At 42.8% G+C, this 24,424-nt stretch overlaps 1 protein-coding gene and 1 long non-coding RNA gene across 4 annotated transcripts in view; both read right to left on the bottom strand.

The window, feature by feature from the left end:
* The window catches only part of FSHR (follicle stimulating hormone receptor), a 210,601-nt gene extending 207,591 nt beyond the window's left edge, over window positions 1–3,010 (bottom strand). The window contains exons 1-2 of the mRNA XM_025148544.2: window positions 2,672–3,010; window positions 2,442–2,561 (exon numbers count right to left, since the gene is read on the bottom strand). The gene's annotated coding sequence lies outside the window, so the exon portion shown is untranslated. The remainder of the gene's footprint in view (window positions 1–2,441; window positions 2,562–2,671) is intronic.
* An 8,108-nt stretch (window positions 3,011–11,118) lies between these two features.
* LOC107052022 overlaps window positions 11,119–24,424 on the bottom strand; it is a 28,910-nt gene continuing 15,604 nt past the window's right edge. For all 3 annotated transcript variants that reach the window (XR_005858695.1, XR_005858696.1, XR_005858697.1), the window contains 5 exons: window positions 22,618–22,730; window positions 18,852–19,012; window positions 16,358–16,421; window positions 14,957–15,139; window positions 11,119–11,312 (listed from right to left, as the gene is read on the bottom strand). This is a non-coding gene — a long non-coding RNA (uncharacterized LOC107052022). The remainder of the gene's footprint in view (window positions 11,313–14,956; window positions 15,140–16,357; window positions 16,422–18,851; window positions 19,013–22,617; window positions 22,731–24,424) is intronic.

The raw sequence follows: 24,424 nt of genomic DNA, 5'->3' as shown, positions 1-24,424 counted from the left end.
ATCAAAACACCAACACTTCTTTTCCCTTAAACCGAGCATACTAATACAACTCTGTAGGGAAGGGGGTATCCTTTAAGTAATCTGTGGTGTATTAGGTACAGGCACAAGAGCAGGAGCCCAGTAATGAAACAGTAGGGAAAGGTGGCAGAGGACCTCTTAATCACAGCTCATTAAGAAGCTGTGACTTGATCCAGTACAATAACCCACCCACAGAAAAAAAGCACAGGCTTGCTTTTATTGATAATAGAAAATGTAACTACTTCAGCTGAGGCTTTGGGGCACACACCTGAGGCTTTGTGCTGATGGTCTTGAAAGAGACCATGATTTCCCTATAGAGCTTGTGGTCTTTATTATACAGCAATTCAGTACAGACACAGAACAAGCATAATAAAGCATTAAGAAATGCTAGAACAAGCGTGTGGCATCTCACAGACCTGTATTCCTAACGTGGGACCAGTAGAAAGTTACAACCTTGCATATTTGCCAGAGCAAGCACACAGTCTCCAGACACACAATTAAGTCTTTTCACTGTAAATAAGCACCTTGGGACAAAAAAGCAACAAAGAAACCACAGTTGAAAAGCACATTTACAAATTACAAAAGTAATTCCTGCAGTAGCATGTACTGGGCTTGCAGCTTGCTAAACTAATTGCCAAATACCAAGTCCCAGGAGACCAAAAAGAGGACTTTGTATTTTAGTAAATGGAAAGAAAAGCTTGACTTTACACCTACCGGAGAGCTGCTGCAACAAGCTATGGTCACCAGAAAATACCTGCACTGAGAAAAACAGTAGCTGAGACTCTTCTGCCTTCCCTCAAAAAACTTGAAGATGCCTAGGTTTGTTCCAGGCAGGCCAGCAGGCAGGTGGTAGCAATCAAAAGCACCTCTAGTTGTGCTGATACTTTGAGCAGCGGGTAGAATTAGGGCCATCACAGCCCTGCGCTTCTCTTTGCTTGTTTTCACACCTTGTCCCTTAGGGAAAAGCTATCACCTGCCCTGGCAAAAGCCATGCAGTTAACCAGGCAGGACATCAACCACTTGCTTGGGAAGGGATTGCAGGGTAGCAAAAGCTTTGGACTACAACAAATGAGAACAAGCCCAAACGCAGCAGACACAGAAATGAAGGAAAAGAGCTTCTTACCTTAGCAGGCCTCCAGTAGACACAGGTCTCCAGCAACAGATACCCTCACCTCCACTGCCAGCCCTTAAATGAGGTCTGGTAAGGGATGGATTCTGGCTCCACCCCTTCTGGCCACCCAGCTGCATTGCATGATTGCATGCACCTGTGCTCCCCTGGGTGGGCCCTGCCTTCCCACCAGGTGCTCAATCACTGGATCAGGCCATGACTCAGCTTTTCTGCTACACAGCTAACACCTCGAACTTGCACTGAAAGCCACATACAGGAGCAAAGAAATTCACTGAGCCCTTTCATTTTTATATCTTTTTGTTGTCGTTGTTGTTAAAATGATGTGATAGAGAGGTGAATCTCCAGCCTCTCTTTGTCCACTCAGAAGGCAGTCTGCCCTCAAAAGCCTCAGGTTAACCCCTCGTTTGCCAGGAGGTCAAATACGAGCACTGATAATATCAACCCCCACATTTTGCAAAGCTGTTGACAGGATTATCAGGAGCAAGGGACAATTCTCAGTGCCAAGGCGTGTGCCAGAATGCGGTGCACAACCCAGCAAACTGACAGCAAGATTCACTGCATCTGTCAAACTACTGTAGCAGGACCTATTTTGCACAGCTTCAGTCACAGCATGATACCTAATGTCAAAAAGCATCTGAAACCCTTCATCAGTCACAAGAGTCAGCCTGTCTGAGAGGCATGTGCCAACTCATAGGCAAGGAAAAGAAAGGACAGCAAGCTAAGTTTCCTGGATGGAGAATCCAAAGTTCATCCCAGGATATCAGGTCCAACAATGGTTTGGTGAAAGCCATAGAAACTTTACATATTCACTGGCTTGCTGATGAAATGGAAAAAATACATCACTGTTGTGGCCTTATTGTTGGGCTAAATTCATTCACACATGCATTCCTCCTTGAGCCATGAGCGTGGGCACATTATGTTCAAAGTTTACATGGCAGCTCTGGATGAAAGGCTTTTGGGCATCGTTGTGCTTGCACACTGCTTAGAATATAGCTCAGCCACGGTGACAAGTTCTAGCTGTCAGTATGAAAACCCAGAGCACAGAAGCCTCAACATACCCAGAGTGTTCAGAGACATGAACAAAACCCTTGCACAGAGTCAACATTAAACAGAGGGTGTGAAAGCAGGGGAATAACCTGCACTCCTTGAAGACCAAAGAAGTTCCTCCCCGGAAAATGCAGAGTTGGACAAAAGAGGACATGGGATTCCACCAGCTTGGTCAGGGTGGGCAGCTGAACAGTAGGTCCAGCTCTGTTGAGAGATGGAAGCATGCTGCTCCTAGGAGATGGCTTACCTCATACTGTGAGAGCAGTAACTCTCTCCTCCTTCTCTGGCTTGGAGTGCTTGATCAAAAGTCCATTTGATTGACGTGTTGCAAACTGGCACGTATTGATCTCCAAAACACACCACATGGCTTTATTTAGGGGAGGTTGTGAGGAAAATCCATCAGAGGGAAAAAAAATACAACATAATTAGAATCATAGAATCCTTAGAGTTGGAAGGGACCTTCAAAGTCCAATTTACCTGAAATGAAGAGGGACACACACAGCTAGATCAGGTTGCCAGGGCCTGATCCAGCCTTGCCTTGAGTATATTGCACCTCTGCAACAAGCTTTGCTTTCCTGAAAATCAATTAGACACAGATTTCCCATGTTAGACTTCATTTCTATTGCCTCATCTCTTCTGAGACTGCTTGGTCACAAGTACCGATCTCCTCCAGTGTGAGCACAGCCATTGGAAACTGCCCACTGAGAGGAAACCTTTGATATCTCACAACAGTGCCTGAAAACGATGGTGGTCAAACTGAATTGTTTCTGTTGAAAATTTAACCTCTCTGGAAATATAAAATCTCTGAAAAAGAAATAGAATAAAACTTTGGAGTTCATTGTTTTTGCAATCAGTGGAAAGTTTAGGCAGATAGAGGTAGCAAATAGGCCCCTTCCTCCTATACTGCTTTCCTCTAAAGGGATAAAATGGGCCAGTAGCACAACCAAGAGCAGCCTTTGGGTTACGCCAGGCAACGTGAGGAGAAATGTCTTGCTGGGACATCACAGCCCACCCAGAACCGCTGCCCAGTTTGTGTGAGGCAAGCAGTGGTGGTCCTGCGCTGAAAAACCTGCCTGCATCCAGTTACCTCTGAGCTCTGTCAATGCCAGTTCTGGCCTCGGACTTTCCAGGTATGGAAAGTCCTTGTTTAGGGGAGGGAAGAGGTAAAGTGTATGAGTGTAAAGTTGTATTCTGCCTCTTGTCTTCAGGTACAGAAAAATGGAGGCATCAAGGTGTAGCCACGGTCTTCAGTGAGGGGGACAGCAAAGATATAACAATAGTTCTCCATTGAAGGTAGCAATAAATAGTGATCGCAGAAGGAGTCAGATGAAATCATTGTAAGCAGATCTCTCTCTCTCTCTCTCTCTTTTTCCCCTAATTTACATGCTAAGTGGGATTTGACATAAGGAAACATTTTCACACATTAGTTTCAGAGCAAAAGTTTCATTTCATCCCCTGAAGTAGAATACTGATTGCTTAAACCACATATTTTCCAATACATGCCCCAGCTTCAGGCCAACTAAATTTTCACAGGCATCACTCCAATGTCTCTCAATTTTCTTTCTCGCTTCTCTCACTCTCCCCTATTTTTGCCTTCAGGAATCTGAATACTGCTAGCATTGCTTCTGGGATTTATCATCTATATTTGAAGATGTATTTGTAAATCTAACAAGCCTGTTTAGAACATTAAATTCTCAAAAGTTGATTGTGGAAGATAATACTTCTACAGATATGAGAGTCAATTTAGAATGTATTTTATGTTCATCTCAATTCCTTGTTATGAAAAGGTGTAAAGGGAAGACAAGCCCCTTTTGCTTGGACTTCCAGATGCTCATTGGGATATTTCACATTTACGTATTCTTTAGGCCAAGAGCTGGAGAAGATTATAATGGCTAGGCAATGAGTAACGCTGGAAAAGGGGCTTTCCAGGTGGCAAGAATGGAGAAGGTAGCTTTGCTTTTAAAAATATTTAGAGGTCAGATATCTGTCACAGATAAATGGAGGAGATGGGGATGCAAAGATTCTACTGTCCTGTATTAGTTTTCAAAATCACATGTGCTGAAGCTTCTTTAGCTAGACAGAATCTCACAAGACCCGTAATATCTTGTGTTTATAAATATAGGAAGTGCAAGACACACACTTTCATCTGAGCCATGCAAAGCCATGACTACCCAACTAAATAATCTGTGGCCCTGAGGATCAGAAAAACCTAGAGAAGACAGGGTTTCAGGGACACCTTAGCCTTCCAGGTTACAGGAAAGATGGAGAAGGACTCTATCAGGGAGTGTAGTGATAGGACAAGGGATAATGTCCTTAAATTAAAAAAGTTGAGATTTAGATTAGATAATAGGAAGAAATTCCTTACTCAGAGGGCAGTGAGGCCCTGGCACTGCTGCCCAGAGCTCTGGGTTGGTGGCCCAGGTTGGGTGGAGCCCTGGACAGCCTGATCTGATGGGGAGCAGCCCTGCTTATGGCAGGGAGGGTTGCAACGAAGTGATCTTTGAGGTCCCTTCCAACCCAAATCTTCCAGTGACTCTATGAAGTCAGATCACAAATTTCCCAAAGCAGGTTTTGAAGCTCCCATAGAAGAAACAGGCATCGGTCTGAACTCCTGAGAGCAGGAGAACCTCGGTTTGTGTGCTGCACCTGCAGAATGGGAGGTCTTCATAAAACAGTATTTTTCCTTCTGCAATACATTCTCTGAAAACATAAGGCATATAATCATAAATGAAGTCCTGCTACACCTCACTCCACCAGGTGAGACAAAAGCCCCAAAGCTCTCACAAAAATTAAAGCAAGACAAACGGCGCTTCAAATCCCCAGAAAACAAGAAAAACATTTGAACTGAGAAAGGTAATCCATTTCAATCCTATTGTGCTGCAGCACCACGAATTCGTGTTCCAATGGAAAATGGTGGTGCATAACGTCAGCACAGTATATGACTCCCCAGCAACACAAACAATAGCCTGGAGTAACTGTATGGCTGTCTGTTACTGCATCGTGTTTACTGAGTTTCATCACGTTGGTGCACTTGAAAGTTTAACATACAATGGTTTAAGTGCAGCGGTCCCAGTTTGATTTTGCATATCCCTTCCACACTTGAAACTGTGCTTCCCACTTGCTTTTGCTTCTTCACGGGACTTAAAGATACGAATGAGGTTTTAAGGAGCTGCCTCCTAAATGTTCAGCTAAAACTGTTTGTTGAGAATAGAGAACTATCCTGGTTTGCATTTTGTATCCTCTCTCATAGCCTCCTATTATACAAGCATCATTTCAAAGCACCCTGAACATATCCGTTGTATCAGGCTTTTCTGTGCTATAAGAAGAAACACCTTATTATTTTTCCTTGCCTTTCCCACAGAAGTTACATCAGGGTTTGGAGATATACGGCTATTGTTTCTAGAACAGAGCCTGGAAAACTGCTGCATGTAAGTTACTTCAAGCAGCTGATAATACACCATCGTTCATAATGCACTGCCATGTGTAAACGGAGCTGTGCATTCAGTGAACTAGAGGACATTTTATATCTTCTGACTCCTTTGCTCCTTCACAACTCTTCCAGTGAGCTAAATTTAAAGGTATTTCACACTGAAAGGACTACGCAGGAAAAAAACACAGATAATAATAAAGCTGCTACAGCAGTAGTCATAGCTTACTGCTGGTTATTTTTAAAATACTGTTAATTACTTAGGCATTAAGATCAGTTTAGCACCTCTGCATTACCTAGCATGAAACCCATTAGCAGCTGGGCATTTGATGTTGCTGTTCTGCAGCTTTATTAAGAAGCCTTTTCTTAATGCTTTTGGTGAGCTAAACTACCCCTTTGAACTCTGTTACTCGTCCCTTATAGCCAACAGATGGCAAACACCACATTACTTGTATTTTTAAATACCTGAGTCACTGGACCACACTCCGTCTTCTCCCACAGCACAGCTGATGACAGATTGCAAGCAGAAAGAGTCCTTGGATGGTGCTTTCTCTTGGTGTGAACAAAGCCACGGGACTCGCATGTGGGAAAACAGCCCTGGCAACAAATCTTTGCACTTAGCACAGCATCAGAGTGGAAAGCCCTTGAGCTGAGGGGGTGCTTTAGGAGTGCAGCAGTGAGCAAACTCCATTATGTGGACACAGCTAAGCCATGTGTGTGCTCCTCATTGCCACATGTAAGATCACTGATGTTAACACATTCAGAGCGAGGCAATCGTTATTATTCATTTTACAAGTTAGTGTAGTAAAGAAGAGGGAGATAGAGAGATCTTTGCAGATGCAGTCACTGGGGCAGCTATTGACTACAGATGTTAGGTCCTGAATTACAAAATTATCATCACTATTATCCCCGGATTTTGATTAGTCATACGTATAATTGCAAAGAAATCTGTAATCAGCTGCATAAATGATGTTACAAGAAACGTAGGAAATGAAGACAGCAAAGCTTTTGGGTTGGATTTGCAAATACCATTTGTTTAGTCAAATTGCCATTAAAATTCATGATGAGGAAGTTCATGGAAATTTGCCAGCTGTGTCTTGGGCTACATCAAAAGAGTGGAGGCCAGCAGGGCGAAGGGATTCTCCCCCTCTGCTCTGCCCTTCTGGTGGCCTACCTGAAATACTGCATCCAGGCCTGGGGCAGCCAGCATAAGAAAGATGTGGAGCTGTTGGAGTGGGGTCACGAAGATGCTCAGAGGGCTGGAGCACCTCTCCTACAAAGAAAAGTTGAGGGAGTTGGGCTTGTTTAGCTTTGGAGAAGAGAAAGCTCCAAGGAGACCTCATTGTGGCCTTCCAGTACTTGAGGGGAGCTTATAAACATATTTAATATGACTATCTTTTTAATATATATATTTATTGCCTACAGATTTCGACCAGAATTTGCTTGAAAAAAAAACTCAGCTCTCATTCTTCTCATTCCCCTCTTCCCATTTAATTTTAGGTGAGCTTCAGTCTCTCTGTAAAACGGGAGTAGTTACATTTACTTATGTTGTGTGAAGGACAGGGTAACACTTCAGGGGCACCACACTCTGCAAGCAGACATGTTGGTGAAAGCAAACCAGAGCAGGAAGTGGTGCAGATCTCAGTCCTTCCCTGTTCCTTTCACAACGTGCTGGTGAGCAGAACGAACGCCCTGCAGTGCTGCCTTCCCTGTTTAGTGGAGCTTTTCTCATAGGATAGCACGATCCGCTCTTACAAGTAATAAAACGTAACACATTCAAGTCTGTTACCAGCTGTAAATGTTTGAGCAAGTTAAAAACCCTGTCCTCAAGGCTTTAATGACCAGCCTTAGATAAACTCAAAATGTCAGAAAAACCAACTAGAGACAAAAGAATAAATAAATTCTGCAACAGGGAATGTCACACCAAAGAAAACTGTTTTCCTGGGGAAAAGGTCTCCCTAAGAGTTGCACGGCTACTAGCCAGGTAACAGCAATAGCTCTTGCAATTTCCAATCAGTTTATAGGCTCTCTGAAAAAGCCCAGGTGTTTTAAATCACTGAGTCAAACGCCTCAGTCTCCTGTGTATATATCCAGGGGAAAAAAATCTGGAATAATACGTGTTGTTTTAGAATAGCTAATTTCAGAATCGCACCTTTCTTTCTTTGTTCTATTTGTCAATCTTTGCAAGACTTACAAAATGAGACAGTTTAAATGACTCAGCTCACCCATTGTTATGTTACTACAAGGAAAAACATCAATGTGTTGTGTTCTGGGGGGGAATACATGGCATTGAAGCACAAAGAATTCAAACATTCCTGAGTACATTCTACTTCCAGCAACCAGAAGCTCTGCCTGTGGATTGAGTCCAAGCATGCAAAATTTCAGCCTCAATGCACTGGCCAAAATTGCAAGCACCCAAACAACAGGGGCTTTGTTGTGATAAGGACACAACACACACCTATTTATGCTATAAATAGAAACTAAGCCAAGTTAGGTTTGTGGATTCTCTTTTATGTTAGTATGTTGACAAAACAAAAGATTTGTAATCTCAGATAAAAAAAACGGGAAGTAGAATTTGGACGCTTTGATGGCCCTGGTTAATGGTTGCATGCAGACACACAGTTCAGATCTACCCCAAATCCTGGTTTTTGTTTTGCTTCACTGTCTGATGCTCACAGATGCAATGAATGAGTAGGTCTTAGTTCAGTCCTGAAAGCACAGTGGGTGCCCTCACGGAGGCAGCAGCACCAGCACCAAGGGCTCCATTCCAAGCCTACCAAATCCATCCAAATTCCCTTTGCACTTCTGTCATGAACACCTATTGCTCGTGACCCTGGTCCCCCACAAACCCATTAGCCTGCAGCTGCAGGCAGCCTGCTGAGGCAGAGCTGTGTGCAGCAAGAGCAGGGTGCAGGCCAGGCAGCAAAGCCTGTCCTTCGGGGCTCCCTCCCTGCTGTCTGGCAGCAGCTGACCTTGCATGCTCCCTTCCCCATCACGCCCCTGTGCCTCACCCCCAGGCTGCACCAAGTCTCACGCTCACTGGACTGTGAAATAGCTCTTTTTTCATTTGTGTCTCCTTGAGGAGCTGTGAAGCAGACACGGAGAAGGAGACGAGGGGCTGTGCCAGTCCTGGCGAGAGTTGCTCTTCCAGCCCCGCTGATGGAAATGTTTCCCTGCAGCAATGCAGGGGTGGAGAAGCAGCAGACACAGCCAGCCCTATATGAATCTCAGAGTAACATATGGGCCCATGAAAAGAGAATAAAGCTCTGCCCACTGAGGCAATTAAGGGCACGGCAAAGGTCTCTCCCACTGCTGCTTATGTTATGTTCACCCCACCCCTTGGGATGTGTTGGCTGGCCGTGTGCCCCACTGTGATAGAGACTACTATTCTGAGGCAGTGCCTTACCCACAGAAATGACACTACCATCAGGACTGAGAGAGGTGGATGAAGAGAGCTGTTCTTGAGACAAATGCAAAAATACTTCAAGTCAGGAAAAGCCTTTCAGAACTTTGGATCTCCCTGCTCCATTGCACCTACATAAAGAGGGACCAGCGGGCTCATGATGGAAATGGCCCTGTGCCTAATGGGGATGCAAAGCAGCAACAGCAGCTTCTTTGTGGCAGCAAGCCTGTGTGACCTCAGCAGGTCCATTCTCTGCTGTCCTCACTGATGGGTGCTACCATAGGCTGGGAGCCACACGCCACCCTGCTCACCACATCCTATCTTCTGGATGTAACCCCATATCTCTGTCTGACCAATAGTGTGGTGGGTACCCTAGGATAAAGGTGGAGATCCCACTGTTGTCAAACCTGTCCTGAGATCCAATGGTGTCCAATGTGATCCAGGCAGAAGCATGGTCTCTTCCTTGTCCTCCAGGTCCTGGGCTGAGTTGGGGAACATGGGTGAGCCTGTTGAGATGGTTGCCCCCAGGCAGCTGCCACTGGCATCCCGGTGTCCTGAGTGGGAGAGAGAACCTGCCTGCAGACAGCTGAAGACAGAATTAATGACCAGAATTTTCTTGCCTAATTATCTGGCAGTTTAGGCATTTAGTTTTGGCAGAGTAGAAAAACACTTGAAGCTTCTGTTCAGTATCTGATGCCTTACTGCTGCAGGGACTTTAGCCTACCACTTTTGATGAGCCCTACATTCACCACCAATAAGTTTATATCTTGGCTCTTGTAGAAAGTGTCTTAAAAGGAACTTTGAGGAAGCCTTTGATAACTCTTCCATTGCTTAATAACATCCCCTTTGGTTGACAAGGTGATATCAAGTCTTCAAATTGGAAGCTGGTTCAAATGAAAAAGGATGAATTTATCTTAACAGTAATCTATATCTGCTATGTCAGACACTGTGCTGCAGCGTGTCCTGCTGTGTGTAGCGTGCCACTTAGAGAGCAATGATAAACCTTTCTAGATGGTGCCTAGCACAGAATATAGATTGCTGCGAATATAGTTAAAAGTTGCTCAGAAATAAGAGATCACAGAGGCTGACCGTTTGTGAGGGGAACAATGCTGATTTTTTGTCGGTGGTTTGTTGTTGGTTTTTTTGTTGGGTTTTTTTTTTTTTGCCACCAGCATCTAAGTGCAATAAAATATCAGTGAGAAAGAATTGCTATAGCAACAAAGTATGTTCTCTTGATAGAGGCTGTGTGTAACAGCAAATTGCCGCTAGAACTTTAAAGGGAAGGAATAAAATCCATCACAGAAGCAGGAAAAGGAAAAGCATTAAAAATTAAGATTTTATTGTTGCATGATTTATGGTTACTTACTTCACATCTCCCTCCAGACGACCTAGACTACTTCTAGTACCTCACTGCTCCTATTTACTGATTCACACACAGAATTTTGGGATCTCAGCAGGACAATGGTGTGAATGATCCATCTGTAGTAACATAATTACAAAGATGTGCATTCAGTGGTAGTTTTACTGCTAGAAGTACAAGGAATTAGGATCATAGAATCATAGAATAGCTTGGGTTGGAAGGGACCTCAAGGATTATCAAGCTCCAAACCCCCTGGCCACATGCAGGGCTACCAACCTCCATATTCAATGCTAGACCAGGCTGCCCAGGGCCCCATCCAGCCTCGCTTGAACACCTCCAGGGATGGGGCATCCACAACCTCTCTGAGCAGCCTGTTCCAGCACCTCACCCCTCTCATAGTAAAGAGCTTCCCCCAGTATCCAACCTAAATCTTCCCTTCCCCAGCTTAAAACCATTTCCCCTTGTTTTGCCATTATCTACCCTTGTAAAGAGTTGACTCCCCTTCTGGATGTTATATACCAATACCTATGCAGAGCAAGAGACTCTGTGGGGAGGAGATTTACCACAGTCAAACAAGAGAGAAATTGCCACTGAGAGACGAAGTAACAAACCTGAGGGTCACTCAGTGAGCTAGTGGCTCCGTCAGGACCAGAACGGAGCCAACTGGTTCTCTATCCCTTACCCACTCCTAGCAAACTAATTGCAGGTGATTCAGGTGAGCTACTTACGCAGGGAAGCTGGCTTGTATCCAAGTTTGCTGTTAAACTATTTCATGCACTCATGCAATGCCAACAAGCTCTCATCTTCAATGGGGCATTGAAACTATCTTCCTTTCGTCCTTCTTTCTCTGTGGCTCCAGTAGCAGCAGGGAAAACAGGGACTGCAAGACAGGGGGAAGATTTTGCCTTCCATAGTCATGACACAGGACCTGGAGAAAAAAAGAAACACTTGAAGGAATCCAACTAGTCACAACTAGATTTCTCTACTGCTTCTAGGCTGATGATGCTTAAAACACCTTCCAAGCTGTTTTACGTTGTCAGAGACAGCCCTTGTCCTGTGCTGGTCCTCAAATTATAATCTAGGTTAAGAGAAATTCCTTATTACATGGATGAAATGGAAACACTGCACTAGGGTCTGTGGCACAGTGGGTGAAAGCAGCAGCACATTCTGAAGAGCCGAGTCCTACTGCCCTGGTTGAGCCTTGATAAACCCAAGGCAGAGAGCAGCAGAAGTACATACCAGAGCAGAAAAATCAAAAGGCTCTTTGGAAAGATTCTTCCCCACTGAGAAAATATTTTCTGGAATATTTTGCAATGAAGCCCACTTTCTGTGGTCCTATTTATAACTCTCTAGTCTCCATAACAAACAAGCTCCTCAGAGGAAAGCGAGTGTGATTTGAATAGTGCTGTATATCACAGTTCCATGTTCCCAGTCTGGCTATGATTTATAACAAAAGCACAGCATCATGGATCAATTCATGAGGGGCATTCTGCAGCAAACAGTATTGAATAAGTTAAAGTTTTCTTATGGACATGAAGGGCATTTTTCCTGAAAGTTAAGGAGAAAAGGGCTTCAGGCTCACATCCTACTGGACTAAGTATCACGTTTTCCCCGTGTTTTTAGTATGGTTTCTCCTTAAGAGTTCCTCCTCTAGCATCCTTACAACAAGGCACTGTACCCACAAATACAAAAGCTGAAAAAAGAAAAATATGATTCACCAAAAGAAAAAAAACAACAAGGATTCAAACAATTTGGAAATTACAGAGTGAAACATTTTGGCTATTGGCTGTCAGTGAAAGAAGGAAACAAACACAATAACCAAGACAGGAGCTTCCCATAGACAGCAAAGGGTCAGCTCAGGTGGAAGTCATGCTGATAAGAATGAGTCCTGAGCAGAGCAGTCAGCAGCTCCTTTGGTGCGAAGGGGCAGTGAGGAAGCAGATGTGCAATCCTGTGACTGCTCTCCTAAACCTGAGGCACAAACAGCTGCATCGCTACTTACGGCGAACACAGAGGAAAAAGACAAACAGCCTATTTGGAAAGAACAACTGCAGCATGTAGCCTGTTCTTCACTGACACTGCAGCTATAGGACACGGTGAAGATCATGGTACACCCAGATGATAGAATGAGGCCTGTTTTTCTTCACCAATGTAAATGCACAAGCAGTGGAAAGAGCAGGGTTCAGAAAATCAGGGGCTGCTTTCTCCCAACACAGGGGTGCCTAGTGATCAGAATTATGCTATTTTCATCTCTCTCTGGTCCCATTAAACTATTATTTTCTTGTCCGTGGCCTGGCTGCTACCACCATCTGCTCATCTGGGTAGCTGTCTCACGAGGAGAAATGTACCGTAGGGTTGCCTATTTCAGAGTGTTTTTCTAAGTGTTGAGTTAAGTTGATTTAAGTTCTAAGTTAAGTTTTCCGGGAGGAGACTCAAGGGTCCTGACAGGACAGAGCACTTCCCCAGTGCTGCAGACACTGACAGGGTTAATGAAGCCCCGCTGGTTTCCTACTGGTCCCCAGCAACCTATTTTGAGTGTCACAGTGAAACACCTATTTCCTCTTAATGGAGAAGGCCAACTCTGGACAGTGAGCTCCAATAAGGAGCCAGACAAGTAAACTATGGGCTGTCCAGCAACAGTTTGGGTTTAAGCTACCACCCAGCAAAAGGAGTTTTGAAAGAATCTCTTGCTTGTGTGCATTTTTCTCTTTGCTTTGTTAAGAAGCTGAGCACATGCTGAGTTTCCACTTGATGGTTTTGCAAGTTTGTACCCAGCTGGGAACTGTTTTTCTATTCCCAGAAGACAAAGTTTACATGATTACAAATGACGTTATTTACAGTCTCATATGTGGAAGAAAAAGCAGAATGTGTAAGCGGCTTGGAGAGGTGAAGAAATGGTCCCGTGTGCTTTCCACCATCCTTGTCCTGTTGTCCTTATGTGCCAAACTCATGTCTAGGCACCACCAGGTTCTGAGAAAGAGAGCAAAAGCTCTAACAGTGCTCATATATGTCTTGTTACAGCTCTCAGTTCCTAGAAGAAGCTCCTGTCATTGCAAACCCCAGAGCTGAAAGGACCAGCACAGGCACTTTTGAACCTACACAATATGGCAATGCTCTGCTCTTCTTAAGAGACAACTGACCCAGTTTAGATGGGTGCACAGGCAACCAGTGCCTGTTGAGATTCCCCATACATGGGTCTAGCAGCTATGAGCCATCATCTACAAGACACAGATGCCCTTCTCCAAACAAAGCAGCAGTAGGGGACCAGAAGGATCCCCTGGAATGCTTTAAGTGCATGTGTGCAGAGCCAGGCAGCGGACTCTTGCCTCATTTTTCTATGGAATGTAGAATCATTAGAATCATAGGACAGTTTGGATTGGAAGGGACCTTAAAGCCTATCCAGCTCCAACACCTGCCATGGGCAGGGCTGCCCCGGGCCCATCCAACCTGGCCTTGAGCATCTAGGTACATCACATTTCAGCATGGTCTTTTCCTAAATATCCTTGGTTTTGGTGTAATGCTTATTCACCCAGGGATCCACAGCCATCTGAGCCTGGACCTGCTCTTTCCCCTTTAAGAGCTTCCCTCACCGAAGAACGTAGTGATAGAAAGGTCTGGCTCTTTGAAAGAGTCACACAGAGGTATTAGGATTTGCTGGGAGTAACTTTTCTTGCTCTAACATGACTAAATATTAAATAAACTGCAGGGACTCCTTATGTTATTGTTGACATAATAGGCATTAATTGAAGTTACAACAGCCTTTGCTGTTTTCCCTATCTGCAATTCTACTACCATAACTAGTGCTCAGTCAAGCTTTTCTTACTTATTTTCCTCCTCAAAAAAAAAAACCACCCTGCTTTAATTGAAGAATTATTATACACTGTTTACTTTAACATGAAGGCATATGAGAAAAACATAAAATAAAGGCTAGTTCCTCAAAATGAGTGTTATAAAACAAAACAATATATAAAAAAAAATGTCCCTTCCATTTACTTGGCTTGCAGATGATCTCATTTGTATTGCAGACACAGATTTACCCTGTTCAGATCAAATTTCTATGAATAGAAGAAAAAAAAAATCTGTAACTGTGATAAACACCCACAATTATAGCACTTGATTTTCTCTTCCATAATTCAACACAGCTTCAGCCAGTAAACTCTCTCTTCTCGGGAGAGGAAGATGTAATGCTGGAATTTTTGCACAAGGGTTTGCAGGGTATATGGTGTGCTCCTTTGACTCATTCCATGCTGCCAACGGTGCCCGCAGCAGACACTGCCAGTCATACAGAGCTGTCATGCAGGGCTGTAATGCAATACCCACCGTAACTGTGGGTTGCTGGGAACAGATTGTGAATGTTGCCTTACTGGTGAGCAGGTTACTTGAAGTCTGTTGCTGTTTTTGCCCGCTGCTAAATGTTTCTGTTCAGTGAATAAATAATCGACTTCGCAAAGATACGTTTAAAAATAAATAAATAAATTTAAGCACAGCAAATCCTTAGGTGCCCTGAAAGTATAAGTGGGAGAAATACACACAAAACAGCCACTCTTTTACTAAGTGCTTTGTGCAGCTTACCACTTCCAGGTGAGAGAAGCGTTAGAAGCAGAAAACCTGCAGACATTCCCCTGCAAGCTTTCTCTTCCTGAGAGGAGTCGGGCAGATTGTCCTGCTGTGGTCACCTCATCACCCCATCCTGGTGTGCTCAGCTCCCGGTGCAGGGAAGGTCTGTGCTGTGGGCAGGGAACCATGCTGCTCCTTCTGCAGGGCAAAGAAAAAACACAGGGGGAACATTAAGAGCAACAAATGGGAAGAGGTGGATCCATGGAGTCAGGAGTGGAAGTTCAGAGGGCAGGGAAACCAGGACTGTGGTAGGAGGGATAACTCCTGGACAGAGTCATCCTAGCTGTAGAGGGATGGGCTGGGTAGGAGAGAGCTGGAAAGAATGAAAGTTGAAAATAAACAAGTGATCGGTGGTCACAGTGGCAGAAAACAGAAACCATTTGCAGTATCAGCCAGCCAAAAAACGGTTTACCAGTCCTATCCACCCTATTTATTCATGAGATTCCTGAGTATCATTTACTAGCATTTCTCTGAAAGCAATGAGAACACCTAGGGAATAAAACCCAGGGTTTTCTTCCCTTATTTCTCGTATCTACATGATAAAGTATACAGTGCACATTTCAGGGGGGTTTATTATAACAAAATAAATGAGCATTCCATACAATGTGTTCACCACCGTCCCAATTCTCATTTTGATGATGAGCTGTACACTGGGATTCTAACCCCCGTCAGTTCATTGTGAAAGGAAGTCTGCACGCTGTAATGAAATCTGTGAAGCCAAATTTAGAATCCTGGCTGGGGCTATACTTGTATGAAAATTGTATGTGGTCATTGAGTCCGCAGTTGGAGTCGATGCTTTCTTCTTTTTATGTGAAATTTGAATAACTTGAAACGATTTGAAATAATTTCCATTTTTCATAATGAGGAAGGAGCTGCAATAATGAAAAAGATCATTAATATTTTAATTGAAGATTAAAAATAAAATAGTCTTCAGATTTCTCTTACGCTTTGTTAAAAGTCACCCATACTATAATGGTATTGTAATTTATAGCAATGTATTGCAGATTCACATATTTGCTATTCATAAAATTCATTGATGCTTTTTCTCAAAGGTGCTTTACAAAGGATTTAGAAACATCTTTAATCTTAGAAAATAACATTGCTGTCTGAGATTAAATATCTCCACAGCATAGCTGTAAAGATACTCATACACGTCATAAAACCAAAATCAGGATGTAGCACGAGATCAGTGCAAAGCTTTTTCTTAGTCTGTCCGTTTCTGTTGGTACTGATATTTAATTCACTATCCTTCGGATTGCCAGATCACTTATTATTGTTGCAATCCTTACCCAAACACAGAGCCCTTCAGAGCAGCTCATTTCACAACAGCCAGAGGAGATGCTGGAATCTACCTACCTTGCATCAGCATTTCATAGTTTGAGCTTCAGTCCAAGCGTTCCTGCGTCCTAATAGTCCAAACCTTGAGTTTAGAATAAAATGGATTTTCTTTAGTGGGCAATCTGAATAATCAGCTCGAAATAATACCTTTTTAATGCTTCTTTCTGTTACCTGTCCTCAAGCTGTGTAAGTACTAGGATAAAACATGATTGCATCTGGTTGATGCTCATACAAAGTCTAAAATAGCAATCCACAGACTGTAGAACTTTATCCAGAACAGTAAGGAGAACGTAACACTGATAAAACATATCCTGCTGCTGTTACACAGCTACTGCCCAGTTTCTCCTGTCTCATATCCTACAAGGACTGCAGGAAGCTCAAAGAGTTCCTGAATTATTCCAAAACCTTTTGCTTTTAGTGTTGTTTAATACTTCACAATCAATCGGTCATAATACTTGAAAAACAAAACTATCCCAGAATTCCAAAAAATGGAAGGACAGAAAGTTGGTTTCATCTTTAAAATAGATATTTTCCTCCAGTACTATACTAAGGAATGTTCAACTTTTCACCATTACTGTAGTCCAACAGGGTATTTATCTTCTGCTTTCTGAGAACACCCAGAGACGCACTCCTTTCTGACCAGGAGATACAGGGAGCAGACCAGGAACTCTTGCCAGTGCTCTTACTGAGAACAACCATATACAACTTAGAAGCCACACACATTAATGCATGCTCTCTATGGAAATTTTCTGGCTACCAGAAGTCCAGGTCCAGTAATTACACAATGCTTTAAATGCTAATTAATTCTATTTGCAGAGAAGTGAGGCATTGATGCACACCGATTAAAGTTTTTACGAAAGCAGGACTGCCACAACTATATTCCTTCCAAAACCTACCGAGGCAGAGTAGATATTGGCCTCAGTAGAGGCTAGGACCACATAACTGGGGTCTAAAAGCTGCTTTATCTCTACGTGCAACACCCAGAACTTGCTGCAGCCCTGACATCTAGCTCTTACATGAGAACACGTTTGGCACTCACAACTCTCCCAAGGGAAGCATGGTGGCACAACCTGAACCTTGCTGCTGTATGCAAGCAAGAAGTATAATTATATGTCAAGAGGGCACATGGGCATTCTTTGGAAATGAAGAGATTTTTATCTGAAAGAGAAAACAGGCAACACAAAAGGGAATTTTGAGCATCAGCTTTCACCTTCCCACAATGATTAAAAGGCTCCTCCCAGAAGAATAATCATATCTAAATTCCTAAGGCCTAACAAGACGCTTCTTGTCACGGTCAGTGGAGTCCGCCTTTGCTCCATGCCTCACCTCAGCAAAGAAACCAGCTCAGCTTTTAATCAGTTTGCAAACAGGAGGAAACACTGGAGAAGCAGGTGTTGGTCTCTCCTCCCTTCATTCGTGCCCACTGCCTCCGCCTCCTGTCTCAATTCCCCTTGCCCTGCTCATCTGCCACAATGCAACCTTATCTTCACAAAGCAGAGCAGCTACTCCCTCCAGATACTCTGCCAGTGCCAAAAAGCTGGCAGGTGGGGAAGGAATAAAGGTACAGTTACAGAACAAAGAAGTAAATGCCTCTTTCAGAGACTGAATGCATCACCTTTGCCACCCTAAGGTCAGAAAACATCAAGTTGTTTCAGAACTTTCCTCTATGTGAAGGTACAATTACACTAGTTAATCATAAAGTGCCTTCAGCAGCTGTCATCTCGTTTTTTACATCATCCTTAAAACTTTTCAGATGGCAGGCACACATGCCGTGAGAAATAATAGCATGTATACACATTCCTATAACAAGCAATACACCTGCTTTGTCCACTTCATTTTTACACTGTTTTTTTTTTTCCTTCTCTTTCTGAAATTGAAAGCACACCCATCACACAACAGCTTAAACGCTGCAGTGAAATGTTATTTCTTTTTCTCTCCTTCCCTCCACATTATTCATTTTTTTTTTTTAAGCCAAAGGTGTGCAGGATGCTAATGGTCAACAAAGTATATCGTCCCTTGGGAAACTCAGCATAACCCCAGCACAGCACTCTCTCTCCTCTCAGGGCTCAGTCTTTGCACTCCCAGCACAGTCGCTCCCTGCCATTGACTGCTGCTGATGCCACAGGTTAATTAACACAGGGGATGGAGTTAGAACCTGCATAAATAAGAAATACAACTGCGTCTGAAAATCAATTTCGATGCCCAGTAAGAGCAGTAGGAACGAGACAAGCAAGCAGCCCTCAGCCCAAGGCATCTGGAAACATCAGCAAGAGAAGCATGCTTAAAGACAATGCGATTCCCATGCTGAAGTGTTTGTTCTCAACCATTTCTCCTTAGTTTAATGGGGACAGGTAGGGACTGACTGTATATTGCAGCAAAGGAGGAGCTTGAGGGGACTTTGTGCTGGCGCTAGTTGGAGGTGTCCAATCTGTGGTCCTATCCTGAAAGTGAAAGACAAATAGCAACCCCCCCTGAGAAACTGCTTTTAGTACCATTACTCTCCAGCGAGTACCTGCAGTGCTCACGATGGGAAATACTGGAGACTGACTCTGAAGGCAGGTTCAGGCCCCTCCACCAGCTCAAACCAAGAGTGCGAAGAGGATCGCTGAATGCAAAGATACACCAGAGGTGGCAGCTCTAAATTCCAGGATTGTCTGATCATGACCTTTCATCCTTAAAAAAAAAAAAAAAAAAAAAAAAAGTGATTAAAATACGAGCAAATCACGAGGAGAACAATTATTGTGGGTACAATTCTGGATCTGTTGCCTACTCTAAGGCCTACCCTGGCACGGTGAAGGTTGGCTCTGCCTTCCTCTGCCCAAACACCCTTCCTCCCCTAGTTAAAAGCACTCTGTTTCCAGAGAGAAATGTTATTTCCAATTCCACAAGTGCTGCTTAAAGCAAAGGTCACCATTAGTTCTGGATGTGCTAATGCACTGTACATATAATAGTTCTGTATCAACATTATATTTCAGAAGATGAGGCCATTATATTTATCCCAGCTAGGATTCTTAGCAGCTTTTTAAAACATGTTTTCATTAGCTGGTGGAAGCCACTATATATTTTAACAAAAGGCTCTAAGGATTTCATCCTAGAGTTTCCAATATGGTTTTATTTTATGATTTTACTTTTAGCCTATATATATTATTTGAAATTTAAAGTTTGGAGCCCCAGCAGTATAAATGTTCTAGTGACAGAAAGAAATTAAAAATATAAGTCCCAGCATGCGCTGTTGGAAAGAAAAATTGAAGGTCAGATAACATTGGACAGCCAGAGCTCCCAAATGATTGAATAGGGGTATAGGTAACTCAGCTCTAGACTCTGGCATGTGCTGCTCAAACAACGGAAAACTCTCTGCAATGCACAAAGGAAAGTAACTACTCACTGAATATTAGGGCTAGGGTAATGTACTAGGTCACTAATGCCTCCTCATTATTGCCATGAAAACTGCAACACGTATAAAAAGCACAATAACACTATTTGATAGAGCAAATTCTCAGCTACAAAACACTATTTTTCACCAGTCACCATCATTAGCTGTGTATTTTCATCAGTGATAAACAGGAGCCTGCATGCCATAATCATACAAATCTGCGCGAGTGCAAGTGATGCTGTAACTGTTGCCACTGCTGTAAAGCATCACCCACCACATCACTGTGCTCACATCCACTGTTGCTTCTTCATAAACATTCAGCAAGTGTTGATTAATGTCAACAAGTGCCTTTTCTTCTGCTTGGAGGAGCCCAATTTAACCCAGTTGCTCCATACTCACTTCTGTGTCAGACACCATTCTGTCAGACTGCCACCCTGCTGCCAAATGTCACACAGCAACAAAATGTAATGGAATACCAGTGGAAAGATTCAACCTCTTCTGCCATACCACCATTTCTGACATCATGAGCTGACATAATAAAATGGGAGGCATTACTTCCAGAGCGGCCCTCATAGGATACATGTATATGTTCACTCGCAGTTGACTGACAGTCACAATGCACTATTTAGCAGCTGGCATTTGTTGTAGTAATCTTAAAGCAGTTAAGCCATTTATAAGGTGTTCCTTTTACTGAGCAGGTTTTCATTGAAAAAGTAGATAACAGGAAATAACATGCAACAGAAATGAAGCTTAATATTTCAAAGCCCTTGAGACTCTGATTAGGCCATTGCACTCTATACATAATCTCTTACTAAACTAAATTGATGGTGCTTTGTCGGTATAAAAATAACACTGAGATTTTATATCTGGAAAAAGCAGGACTCTATGAGCTCCCTGGTGTGCAAGCAAGAAAAAAAAAATCTTATTTAACTAACAAAGGAATGAGATAGGGATGAAACACATGAATGTTAAAATAGACTAAAAATTGATTGGCGCAAAATTTGTACTCTAGCTGTAAATTTTCTGAGTTGACTGCACTTGCTGGGCAGATGAATAATTACATGCTTCTTGCTCTGGCGTCTTTAGGCTACACTCAGTTACTGAAATATAAATTTCAAGTAAATCTATTGATGTTATTGATGTTACCATAGAGTTATGCCAGCTTCACTGAGGGCAGAATATGATGCCTTGTTTACAAAATTAAAGTCTGAAAGGTACATCTGTGTGTGCATTTTGATTTGCCAATAAAATAATTTTATGGAGCTAAATTTATGCAAATACTCCAAATTTAAATCCAAAGGAGACCTTCCAGTCTTGTATTCATTAAAGATTATGCACCATTTTACAAGACGGTACTCAAAAACATAATATAGATTACAATTAAAAGGAATAAATTCACAGGGGTTTCATATTTTACAAAGTCTTTAGCAGACTGTTCCCCGAGGAGCAAGGAATGTATGTGTCCCTAGTCATCTTCATCCAACTCAATCAATATCAGTAAATTTCTCCACCCAGCACTGGGGGAAGAAGAAGGCACCGTCACAAACTGAAAGCATGAGGTTGGCCAAAGGCCAAGTGTAGCACATAGGGAGAGAAATGCTGTTCTCCTGCACTATCCCCCTGATGGAATCCAAGCCCTTCTTTGGAGTTTCAACGTTGTACAGGGAAAGCAGGAAAAAATCCCACATCAATATGGAATAACTTGTCTTAAGCGTGGAGGCATTTGTGTACATCTTCAGGTACACTTACACCTGAATTAAAACAGATTCTTGTGGTTTATTCCCAGTCATCGAAGGCAGAACACTTTATAAAGGACCACTGCTTCTTTCCATCGCATGGAAAATGCAGCACTGCAGGTGAGGTGTTTGGGGAATGCATTCCAGAACATAGAAATCACATCAGTCTCCCAGTATGAGGATCAGACGTAGGCTTTCACACAACTTTTATGCTTAAACCAATCTTGCTTAAAAGAAACTTAAGGGATGGCTGGATACGAAGGAATTCATTTTTAAACTAGGCATTTGGGAAAAGCAGTGAAGGAAGAAACACAATTCATTTTTTATCAAAGAAACAAGACATCAATTCCACAATGAATATATCCACAAGTTGTCATTTGTTTCCTTAAAAAAAAAAAAAAAAAAAAAACGAATAATTCTCTCTAGCTTGCCTTGACAGCCCTGCAGTACTCCTGCAGGCTGGAGAGCCACTCTTGCTAGCAGCAGGAGCTATCCAATTGCTGAGAAGCCAGCCTTACTAACATGTTGGGGTAGTGAAGACAATAAACGATGCCTATCTGCCCATGCTGCCAACCCTCGTGCTTCTTAGCTTTGAAGAATCACTCTGCATGGATTAAATTAAATAACATTTATGTAAAGAAATCTAGTGAGGTGCATGTCCTGTGACTCACACCCAATTCTTGCAGCTTTCCTATACTGTCCAGTAAAAGGAGACAACCACAAAAATCATTTCAAATCTCCACTGGCAGAGAGCCACAGCTACCTCAGCTAGAGCAACCCCCAGACAAGGCACTACTAGTCAAGTAGATTTTAATAGGACAGAGAATACAGTAAGTTTTCAGGGCAGACTGCGGGCATCAGACAAGCCCTAAATTCACCAGCAGTGTGCCCAGCCACCAGACTGGTGATACCAAGAGCATGACTTGTGAGACAGCCAGTGCTATGCACAAAGCACCTTCTGCAGCACTGTCAGACATGACCAGGGGAATACTATATAAATAAATATATATTTAGTAACACATGTGTATGCTACACTACCCAGTCTCTTTGTTAATTTGAAACATGAGTATTCACGAGCTGAATTTCTAATTCATATTAGTATCAGGCAGACTGGAAGTTGCTCTTCATACATCAAAAAAACAAACAAAACAAACATAATCCTTACAAACCTCCTGACCATGTTCTCTTTGTTTCCACACAGCATCTTTCCTCACAAAGCTCCTTCACACTGAATGCAGCCAAGTGATACACATGTAAGGAAAGCCAGCATCTTATCTTTTTCCTGAGAAAAGATAAAATCACGAGACACGGATATTAAAAGAAAAAAAAACAAAGAAAGAACAGAATAAACAGATACCCACTTAAACTGGAAGACAAACTGTAGATAGAATGCCATCGTTTTACACTTGCTTTCAGTCCAGTGGAACTCTGATATCACTATTTCTACAATGTAAAGTGTCCTTGCCATCTATCAGTACAATGCTAAGGCCAACAGCATGCAGAGCTTCTATAATTCCAGGCTGTCAGCATTCCAGGGAAATTCTTCAGCAAGAATTCTTATATCAGGAGGGAAAAATTAAAATGTGGAAAACAACAGCAAAAGCAGACACACACAACAGGGAGTTATGGTTCTTCAGATGGGAGTGAAAACCTTTTCTAATTCTGAACGCAACAGAATTTTCCATTTTGAATGACTATACAAGAAGTATCTGAGTCATCTTTACAGAATGCTTTTGAAGAAAAACGAGATAAATAAGTCATCAATCCTGTCTCACAGATGAGGAATCACACAGAGTATCCAGGAAAAAAGGGGGTTTTCATGCTTCAGTTCAGTGCTTCTCCCTCAGCACAGCACTGTGTTTACGGAGAATTGATCAGCTGAAAAGAAATAGGATGTAATACTATTGATATTCTTAGAGCACAAAGGCTTAAAAAAGCCAGATGCTTAGACTAGGATACTTGCTTCTGGTAGATATCCCATTGAGGAAGATACTTTTGCCACATCAGTGCCCTGTGAAACAACGAGGTGCACTTTTGTGACAAATAGCATACAGAAATATCAGGCTCCTGGATGCTTTGCAGTGCTTATATATCTTACATCCCCAAGCTGTAGCATGGAAAGCTTTGCTGAGCTTTAGGAGATACACTTGCTCAGCCTCCCGTGCTGTTGTGCTAGGAGCCAGCTAGATGGTGCTCACGGGTGGCAGCCAGTGTCCAACGAACTGAGATTCTGTTCTGGTCTTTTCCCCACTTCTGTCATCCTTCATGATCCAAGCAAACTGTCGCAGATGGAAAATCAGGACTGGAAGGAATGGGACAGACAAAGGAAAGGAAACTGTGCATCTCAGATACAGTGTAAGCAGAGAGCCTTACAGAGTCATGCTGGATCTGGAAGGCTGGAATGGCTGTAAGAAGCTGGGACTAGTATGGTGGTATTCCCACCTGGCAGCCTGAGAAGAGCACATGGCTGACAGCTTGGGAAGGAAGCACATTGTTGGAGAGACCTGACACTGTGGAAGTTCTATTTCATGTACTGCACAGCAGCTCAAGCCATAAGCTTCTCTGTGATCTGTGCCTTTATTGGTGTTTGAAGTCAGAATTTGCTTCCTGTGGTCTGTGAAGTTTCCTAATTGTACTGGATTAATTGCATACTGCAGCTGGTAATATTTAAAAACACGTAGCACTAACAGTAAGCATAAGAATGATCGAAGCACTCAGGGACCTTAGTCAAAGATTTTGGTGTGGACACAGTGCTCAGGGATCTGCTGAGTGGCAGAATACTTATTAATTCTTAAATCTGAAGATCCCACTTGGTCCCTTGGGCTGATAGCTTGTATGAAAATTTCATTTCAGAATGACAAGCCCGTATATGCACAGGAATGGTTTTCTAAATAAAACCCTAGATCATTTTTTATTCATCTTATGTCTAAAATGCCCAGAGGCATAGCTCCATAAAAGTTTTAAACTTTAAACAAA

This window comes from Gallus gallus, chromosome 3 (assembly GCF_016699485.2).
Source record: "Gallus gallus isolate bGalGal1 chromosome 3, bGalGal1.mat.broiler.GRCg7b, whole genome shotgun sequence".
NCBI lineage: Eukaryota > Metazoa > Chordata > Aves > Galliformes > Phasianidae > Gallus > Gallus gallus.
Note: the sequence above shows the minus strand (reverse complement) of the source record. Positions and strands in the feature narration are given on the sequence as shown.